We start from the raw sequence: 10,152 nt of genomic DNA on the forward strand, positions 1-10,152 counted from the left end.
TTATGCGCCTTGTAACTTCGTTCTTTGTCTTGGCGCTTCGAAATTTGGCGCATCGAACAATTCCGAAATTCGAACCGCGTTGCCCTATCAAATCTCTAACGAAGATCCCAAGGCTGGGAAATTTACGACAGGCGTCAGAGGAACGAAGGACAGGCATCTACGAAACTTGAGTAAAATTCCATCCATCTGTAATAAGTCGCGCTCCTCGAATATCCCACTTGACGTATGTTACGAAGATTGCAATAAAATGTAGACATGGCAAAGTACGAGCTGTTTATTTGAAAAGGAACAGACATCCAATTTGGAAGATCTCGTTAACCGTGTTCTCGGCATCCTATTTCAATTTTAAATATTTTAACATTTCTCTTACGTTACTTTACAAATAATTGGGTCTCAACTCGGATTTCGAACATTCTTATTATTCCGCCCTCTTGTAAAGCAAAACAATTAGCGGCTCTCACTTTTACGATAAATATCTAATAAAATAACTACTTTAATAAGAAATACTGTGGTATTTTGTTTCATAGACACTGCTGCCTCTTCAATTAACTTGATAGAAGAAACATAAGAGCAGTTTTACATAATAGCTCGGAATATGAGAAACTTTAATCCTCGTAATATCGCTGCAAAACGTTCTCTTTTAGTCGACCGTCACATAAATGCACTCCGCCCGTGTAAAATTTATCATATCGTTTTTAAGGTAAATTTAATGCGCAAATGAAGCTCCACAGAGATATTTAAATTATAATTCGAACAAAACCTAATTTTATAACAAATCGTGCATGGCTCAAAAGATATATCTGATAAATCTTGAATAGAAAAGTTTGAAAGAGAGAACCGGACTCCCATAGTATTTCTTTGCTGATCCGTTTCTCTCTTATCATAAAAGTACGTAAAAGTGCTCACAGAGCGACATGCAAAGTTGTCAAAGAAAACTTGCTAACATTCTTTGCTCGTCGTAGATAGAAACAATATCATACCAGTAAAAAAAAAAGAAAGCGAGGAGTCGGCTTGGCATTATATAGATATTTGGCGATGCAATAGAGCGCATCGTTTACAATACAAAGGGTATCATCTTCTTGTATTACCAGTTATAAACATTGCATCGTCATCGATACGCGGATCGATTCCGCAGATGACAGGTTATCCCAATGGGACCGACGATAACAAGATGTATGGACGTCGATGAGTCTTCGAGGAATAAGTCGTTATGTCCGATGATAAGCAGCGGTTACGTAGGGATAAAGTACCTAGTAGACGAGTTGAAGCGGAGACGAGGTCGATTAATGTTCTCGGAAGTTAACAACAGCAACCACGCGCACATCACGTATAATCGAATAGAGTTTACTGACTGTAATAATAAAGAACTTAAACAGAAGAAGTTCCGACCAAGTTATGTAGAAGTTATTAACGAAAATGAGAGTTATTTAGCTAAAACGCGATAATATACAAAATTAAAATTTTACGAGTAATGGTCTTGCGCTGCTCCAGAACTTGAGGAAAAGCCAGAATTCGTCTGTCAACTATATTGAAATTTTTAAGTGCTGAAAACTTTACAAAAATTCATTCACAAGTACTTTATGATTCCAAGCACGAGCGTATCCAGGATTTCTTTTTTAAGAGGGCTTTTATCAATTCCATTATATTATATAATAACAGCAATTTTGAGGGTGTCGTCTTTCTTTAATCCAACAAAATACTCATTAACATTTCAGCGCATATTTTGTTTTTCGATTCAAAAAAATGGTCTTGCAAAAATTATATATTGGATAAAATGTCATGTTCTATGTAACGAAATGATTCCAGAAATTACATGTTTGTAATGGGAAGAAAATAATTTTTATGTGGCAACAAAAAATATATTTAAACAACAGTAGAGTTGTGTTTTTTTATAATTAAAAATGAAAAATAAATAAAAAATTTCGAGAGAATTTTTTAACTTCCCTTCCCCTAAATACGCTCATAATCTCTAGGATACTTTTTTAAAACGATCTTTTCATTTGAACATACGAGTATATTACACAGTATAGAACAGCGAGAAAAAGGTCATTGCTGTTCGTCCATTAATATCAGCGATTAGATAATAGTCATTACAATTTATGCCACGAAAACAATTTCGCTGAGGAGCCAGCTGTGAGCAGCCACTCAAAACATCACACTGACTCGTATCGATCGTTAAACGAAATGGAGGCAATTAAATGAAACGGTTACGTTCGAAAACGCTCGCCGTTGTTTCTCGACTTCCATTCTCCATTATCTCGCGCGAAAGTCGATACACGTGTTAGGGTAAAATACATAGGTGCTTTATCAAGCACTCGTTGCAAGCGTTAAGAGCAGCCGCCTGGTGAGAAAAGAGAGAGCTTGGTATTTAAGGATTATACATTTCGCGTTGAAATCTCAATTTTTCAACACAGCGTCGAAAGTATCTCGAAACCGTCGATTTTCATTAAAATGTATGGTAGTAACAAAAATAATTCTTGCAGACAAATTTACTAATTGATAAAAAAATATGACTATATTTATTAAAAAATAAAGTATTGAAAATACTAAAATATCAATATTTTTAACGATATAGAGAAATAAAAATATGTAACTAAACTGTGTCACACGTTTATGACACAGCGCACCCTGTTATCGACATTCACAATTTTATGTGTTCGGTGCACGTTCTCCGGCACTTTAAAATCATTAACGCCATATATGTATGTGTGGCAAGAGAGGAAAGTTTGTTCCCTTCCAGGATGAGCAAACAATTTTTTTAACCTTTGATCTTTTCCTTCAGTGCAGTGTATCGTTCCACGAAGATTAATGTATGTCGCACGCTCGCGCATAAGAGTGACTCGCTGTAATCTCCGCGAAGGAAAAAGAATCACGTTGGCGGGATTTCGCTCATGTTCTCTGAGATAACGCGATTTTTTCGTTGCAAGTGCGAATCATAAACTTGCAGCAACGGCCGCGAAACCGGAAAAAAAACGAAGGAAAGAAAAAACGAGGAAGTGAAAAGAGAATACGACCTCAAACGAGGGATAGCAGCAGCACCAGCGGCAGGTATAATGCTACTTAAGCGCGATACAAGAGAGTGAATATCGGACTATAAGGGGAATTTACGTGGGACTTCGATAAAGTACTGTGAACTTCTGCATTGAAGACACTTCGAGTCCGATATCTCGAGCGCGAGGGTGTATACGTGAGCGAGGACGGTAAGGGACAAGGCGAGAACGAGAGACAGGGAGGACGAGACATCCTGATGGTGTGGAGTAACGGCAAGGGGTGAAGCGAGCGATGGCGCAATAACGTTCGTCACCGAGAATTTCCAATATCACCGTCCGCAGTTATTGACGGACCGTAAACTCCGCCGAATGGTAATCTAAAATCGTGCGGAAAATGAGGATGCGTACGATCGATGATTCACAGCGGCGATCGTTTATAGCCACGGGAGTCTGCTGAATATACACGCAATTATACGGCACCGCGGCATCGTACCGTCACACGGCTGTTTTCATCGATGAGTGATAAATCGCGTCCTCCGTGCTTTCGTGGAGAGCATTTCCTCTGTTAGCGCCGTTTCCGCTCGCGAATTCGGACCAAAATTATATCTGAACATGCGACACCGACTTGCCGTTCATTAATCGTCCTCGATCCAGTCATATTATGTAGCACCATCGACCGTCCCGATTATAATACAACGTTATCGGGATAACTACGTTCGCTACGTAAACCCGATTACCATGGACGAGAAACGAAGGAAAACCAATTGTCGCGAATATCGAGTGTATTCGAGCGAATGTGTTCGAGCTTTTCAGAGGAAAAATTGCACATGTTAAGATAAATTCAACAGCTCCAACGTGGAAGATAATTCTTCAGCGCTTATTTTTAAATAATCTCAATTATAGGAAAAGAACGGTTTTGCTAAAGTATTTAGAAATTGCTAAGTATTTTAAAGTAACTAAAAAATTTTAAAATAATTTATTGGACTATCAAAATAATTACATATAGGACGCTTAAGCTGATTACTAGAATGTTGCTTTTACCAAATTTCTTTTGAATGTCAAATGCTTTTTGCGGCATCGCTTGAATTTTCTGCATAATTATTTTGACGGTCTAAAATTATTTGCAGTTCTGTATCTGCTCGAATTTTTAGATGTTTCATCAAAATCGTTTTTTTCGTGTAAAAATAGCTTAGATTATTATCTTAATATTTGGTCAATAGATGAATAAAAAAATACTAAAAAAGATTATAGATATAGGCAGAAGCAAAGTTTAAAGAGCAAATATGTGAATAAAGAAGTACCGTAACTCAAAATTTTCTCTAATGCTACAATAAAACTGCAACTGTGTCGAGAGAATAAAACCACCGAGGAAGTATAAAGCAAAGTTTTCTCGACTAATGTGTGCCGCGGAATGTTGCGCGGCAGGGTGAAAATCACCGTAACTTCAATGGGGAAACTAACGCGTAGCATGAGAATCACATTAAAAACTCACGCGATCTTATGCACGAAGGTTAATTGCATCAACCTTCGTTCGCGCGCACGCTGGAAATACGGTGCCCGTTAAAATGAGCCGCGCATACAAAGACTAGTGTACGCCTTTGCGAACTGCGGCTAGCAACTCAATCAGCCATTTTTTAATTCACACAGCAAAGCCCATTTCGGGCAAGAAAGTTTCGTCTCGGAATTGTACGCGTGGCCGAATTCCAAGAGTCATCGGAGCGGATTGATTAAAACTTTCGACGATGTTCTCCGTCGCATTAATGTCGTGGAGTATTCGAGCCGCGTGCCAAAAGCGCAGTGAAACGGAGACGCAAGCTCTGAAAAACGGCGTGCCGAGAGACAGTATCCCCAGCACCGTAACGCAGTGTACGACGTCTTCGCGAAATGGCCGGATAAAAAATAGTGGCATAAATCCCGCAGGAAATCGATCTGGCGTCCTTCTTTCTCCCGGGTTTTCCCCCGTCACCCTTCTACCATCTTGACACACGTGAGATTTACTCGCGGCCAGGAACCAATTTCACCTCTCCATCCGTCATATATCCACCTGATTAGGCGATTTGTTGCAGCCGGGTATTCCGAGGGGATACGGTGTGTCGTCCCAACGACTCTTTCGAAATCAGCACCACGGCTTCACGCGTTCGTACGCCCATTATTTTATAAGTTGTGTGTTCAGTTTGCCAGCACTTTCCGCTTATTCATGAATTCGTTGATCTCTATCTAGATTGAAACTTACGGAATAATCTCATGGAATAATCTTCTCCCGAATAATAACCGAATATCGTTACATTGGGAGAAAAGTCTTCTTGGTATTTGTAACTTGTATAATTGCATGGTAAAATAATCATGGTTAAAGACTCCATTTCTACTGTTATTACTGCTATAATTAGTAATAATAATTATATATTTATAATTCTACATTCATCAGAAAATATATAACTGAAAATGTTTATAATTCATAGTCATTTTCGGTATCAACTTATATATATTTTCTTCTATATAGAACTAAAAATATTATTATTATTATTAACATTAGAGCAATAATAACTATAGAAAAAAATGGCCCCTAACTATAATTAATTTACTCTGGAATTACAGGCACAAATATCATTTTTTTTCTTAGCGTGATAGTTAAGCAAAGTATGGGAAATCTCGAGAAATTAGAATAGTAATCAACTTGCGAAATACGGACTTATATTTATCTGTAAGTTTCAAGGATTTATGATAAATACTAGAAGGATAGATTAACCAGCACCGAAATTCTGTATAACTCTTAACAAGTGTTAATATATTATTACATTATCGTTGTACGAATATTATACATACATAGTAAAAAAGCTATGCAACAACTATATAACGACATTGTCGTTAAGAATCCCAGTGCTGAAATTGTTTTACTGACACAAAGTTATCTCCACACTGAAAAAAAGATTGGCTGCTGCAACAAATTAGATGGTAAAATAGCATTTTTAATTGGCTACAACAGCCAATTTTTGGTTGCTGCAGCCAATTTTTGATTGCGCTAGCCTATCAGCAATATCAGTATAGGATTTCGATTGGCTAACGCAACCAAAAATTGACTATTGCAGCCAATTAAAAATGCTATGCCATATTTTACCATCTAATTTGCTGCAGCAGCCAACCTTTTCTTTCAGTGTAATTAATCTTAGAGTACAAATTTCTCGCAATGTAACGTACGTTGATGCCCGCGTATTCTGATTATATTATTCAAAGTTATTATACTGCAACGTTACGTTGCACACTATATATATATTTTTTTTTTAATGTACAATAATAAATACAATAATAACAACGTTTAACATAATTGACAAAATTATTGATATGTATTGTTATTCGAACAAGAGAACATCGATGTGTATTATTACTGGAGATTTAAATTAAATTTATTCTACCAAAATACCACTACTAACTCTAGATTTAATTTTTTATATTGGCCATATTTGATACATGAAAAGAACGGTTTTGCTGAAGTATTAAAAAATTTAACTAAATATACGTCTGAAAATTTTGTTGGATCAACAAACAATTATAAAAAATTGATTGCTAGAATATCAAAATTTTTTTGCAGCATTGTTCAAGTTTCTTATATACAAATATTTTTACTTTTTTTGTCCAATAAAATTATTTCCAAATCTGTATCTAGCTAAATTTTGAGGTATTTTAGCAAATTGTTCTTTCTGTGTAATGAAGTTAAGTTTGCGTTACAGCAAAGAAAAACTTTAAGAGTGTCTGAGAAAGTAATCAACCAAGAAAACATCAACACGTCGTATTATTACTCGAGCTTCAAACCAAATTTGTTGTACCAACATGCCACTAACTTTGGATTTTATTCCTTACATTGACCGTATTTGATAATAAAGTTAAGTTTGCGCCAGAGCACAGAAAGACTTTAAGAATGTCTGAGAAAGTAATCAACCAGCGTTAGTATTAAATCCCGTGGGATTCTGGCTTTGCGTTGAATACCTTTTCAGACTCTAAACTCGTCTTAAATCCGCTTTATATCTATGGCACAATGTTAAGTCTATTAGAAGCTTATGCGGCATGAATCATCATAAATTATCAACCGCAAATGTTACATTATCCAAGAAAATGAGACAAACGTCGAGAATAATCCGATTTCGCGATCAGCAAAGGTATAGATTCGATGGAACGAATCATCCGTCGAATGTCCAGTGTCACATGAATTAATTAACTCAAAACGTACCCGGATTTCAGACATGGAATAGCAATGTGAAATTGCGTCTGCATCCATCCCATATCCATCCGTTTGAGATGTGAATTTGTCCTGGAAATTACATTATGTACACAAGGCACGGCCTCTGATACGCGATGCGAGTCTTCCAGCCGAAGGCACAACGCGAAAGCATGCATTCCGGGCGCAACCGTGCTGGTAAAATTTAGACAGCCCTGTTTCAGGATACGCCGAATTGCTGCAACCAGCGCGCGTCGACGACGACTGGGACGGGCGAGGCCGGGGACTCGTCCCATCGCGTCGGTCTCTCATCTCGTCTCGTGCGCGAGTACGCAATCCCAAAATATTCCGGAGTGGCGATATTTTCTGGACATACAGGGCGACCGACAACTGGCCGCCCGTACACGAGCCGCGTGCGTCCGGGCAATTTACAGTGGCGGCCTTTTGAATTCAGCAGTGCCCAACCGAGCGCAGAATTTTAAACAATTTGCCGCGTGACATGCCGACAGTTCCTACAAAGCCCGCGAAATCTGTACGAGTTTTCTGTATTGGGAGCGAACATAAAGATAAATGAGTAAAGGATATTTAGGCATTCATACAGCGTACCTACATTTACCGCTAAACATGATGTATGCGCTCATCTACGAATGAATGTATATGTTATCGCGTTTTCATGTCACTGCATCCGAAATTTCTGTACCTCTCAACAGAAAAGACGGCACGACTAACGTCAATCGTGTATCTTTCACCGAATATCTCTCTAATTGATGTCAATTATTGCGAATTAATATCATTACCGTCAGTCAAACTCTCGACCCTATTTGATGTCAGCACGGAATATGCGAGAACAAATTGCTTGCTTGCTCCAGAAATTGAAACATCTGCTTGAAACTGATTTACACACTTGACACCATTATTGTTATTTTCACGATACAATAGCAACCGAATCTAATAAGTACGTTGAATACGTTCGGGCACTTCATCAGACGTAATCAAAGAAACAATGGCAAATCTAATTCCAGATATTGAATGGCTAGAAATGCACTTTGGGTCTGTTCAGATTCCCACGGAAAGAATGATTTAGCTAAAATATTCAGAAATTTAGATATACAGATCTAAAAATAATTTTATTGGACCATCAAAATATTTGTGTAGAAAACTCAAGCATGATTAGCAAAAATTTGATATTCTAGAAGTCAGTTTGAGCGTTCTATTATTTTGATGGTCTAATAAAATTTATTTTCAGCTCCATCTAGCTATTTTTAGATATTACGGCAAAATCATTCTTTCCATGCACTGTAATGCCACCAAAGCGTCACTTTATTCTTGTGATTATCGTTAATCACTTGTTAAATAAAGATAATATGATACCAAGGAAGCACTTTGGTAAAAATCTGAGTGTGCCTTTAGTGGACTTTCTCGTCACATTAACTAGCAGTTTTACCTAAGAAAAAAAGGAGAATGTATTCCATATACGCGATTATAGGAATTTTAATATAAAACGGTACTTTCAATAAAGCTCGATCGATCTTCTTTTAAGTAAATACGACAAACGAGTACGTGTTATAACCGAGTTCGCCCAGGTGTACATTGTTGCGAATGCAACAATCGCAATACGTATTCTCTCGAACGGTGTCGTGCTCGGCGCAAAACTGAAAATACGCACGCGAGTTCGGCACGAGTTTTTCACAGTCGACAAAATGTCATCTCGGTGACAAAATCTGGTTAAATTTGATATATCCGCGAAGCGTGGTCAAATAAGTGAGCAGATAAATCTTCGGTTTGTGTATCACAATCGAAACTTTTATAGTATATATAATATTCCATCAGCTGCGCACGATTTATTATTGACCAAAATATGGGCGCGAAATTTCCCGGGATGGAATGCCACATGCAATAGTTTTCAACATACCGTTTGGTCAACCATAATTTTACCATTCCCTGTATCGAAAATTATCATTTTACCTCATATTTCACGATACGAATGTTTCGAACACCACGCAAGACCAGCATCTAATCGCCGTATGTGGCAATATCCGTGGTGGAATAGCGATAAGAGTGCTGAATCAAATATATGGAGTAACCGATACGCTGAGTCTTATCTAGGCGAGCGAGTCATTGATTTATCATGCGTCGAGTACTCGCTTCGTACGATAATAACCGATAACGAGCTGGTAGGTAAATTTCTAGGTAACGGATCGATGATATCAGCTTTCGTTTCTGTTGGCACATAGTCGAAATGTCGATGTGTTATCGTGAATCAGCGGCGTAAAATTACACCGGAGCCACGTCATCGTATGCGATGCTTTAATAAGAAATTTGAATAAAAAAAGGCAAGTATTATACATGTACAGTGCGCAGGAATGAAAAGAACAATTTTTGCTGAAGCATCTAAAGAAGCTAAATATAGATCCGAAAATATGTCACTCAAACTGATTGTTGGAGTGTCAAAATGTTTTTTACAATACTACTCATCATGTTTGAGTTTTCTATATAATTTATGTTTTGACAATTCAACAAAATTATTTTCAAATCTGTATCTATCCAATTTTTTTGATTTTAGCAAAATCGTTCTTTCCATGCAAGTGATCACACAGCCCCAACTCGAAAGTTAATTTATAATTTCATACTGTTGGTTGTTACAAATATACAAAATGCACACTTACGACAGCGAGATGTGTTGGGATGATTAATGCTTCCAGGCTCATACAATTGCTTTGGACCACAAATAGCGCTATGTCGTTTAATCTGAAACAAAAAGATGAATATCGTCAGTTTGTACATTAACGAAACATAGACAGATAACATTTCTAATATTAATTTATAATATAATTTATGTCTATCTATGTAGCCATGATTTATCGCTGGCATTTTTAATCGACCACATTGTAAGTATCCAGATGTTGTACACATTATAATTATTAATTAAAAAATATTTTATTCTTATTATAT

At 37.2% G+C, this 10,152-nt stretch overlaps 1 protein-coding gene across 1 annotated transcript in view; it reads right to left on the minus strand.

Moving 5' to 3' along the window:
* kek5 (leucine-rich repeat, immunoglobulin-like domain-containing kekkon 5 protein) overlaps positions 1-10,152 on the minus strand; it is a 266,130-nt gene that overhangs the window by 195,837 nt on the left and 60,141 nt on the right. Inside the window, exon 2 of the mRNA XM_018452110.1 lies at positions 9,867-9,948. The gene's annotated coding sequence lies outside the window, so the exon portion shown is untranslated. The remainder of the gene's footprint in view (positions 1-9,866; positions 9,949-10,152) is intronic.

The sequence above is a fragment of the Mycetomoellerius zeteki genome, unplaced genomic scaffold (genome assembly GCF_001594055.1).
Source record: "Mycetomoellerius zeteki isolate Tzet28-1 unplaced genomic scaffold, Tzet1.0 scaffold108, whole genome shotgun sequence".
Taxonomy (NCBI): Eukaryota; Metazoa; Arthropoda; class Insecta; order Hymenoptera; family Formicidae; genus Mycetomoellerius; species Mycetomoellerius zeteki.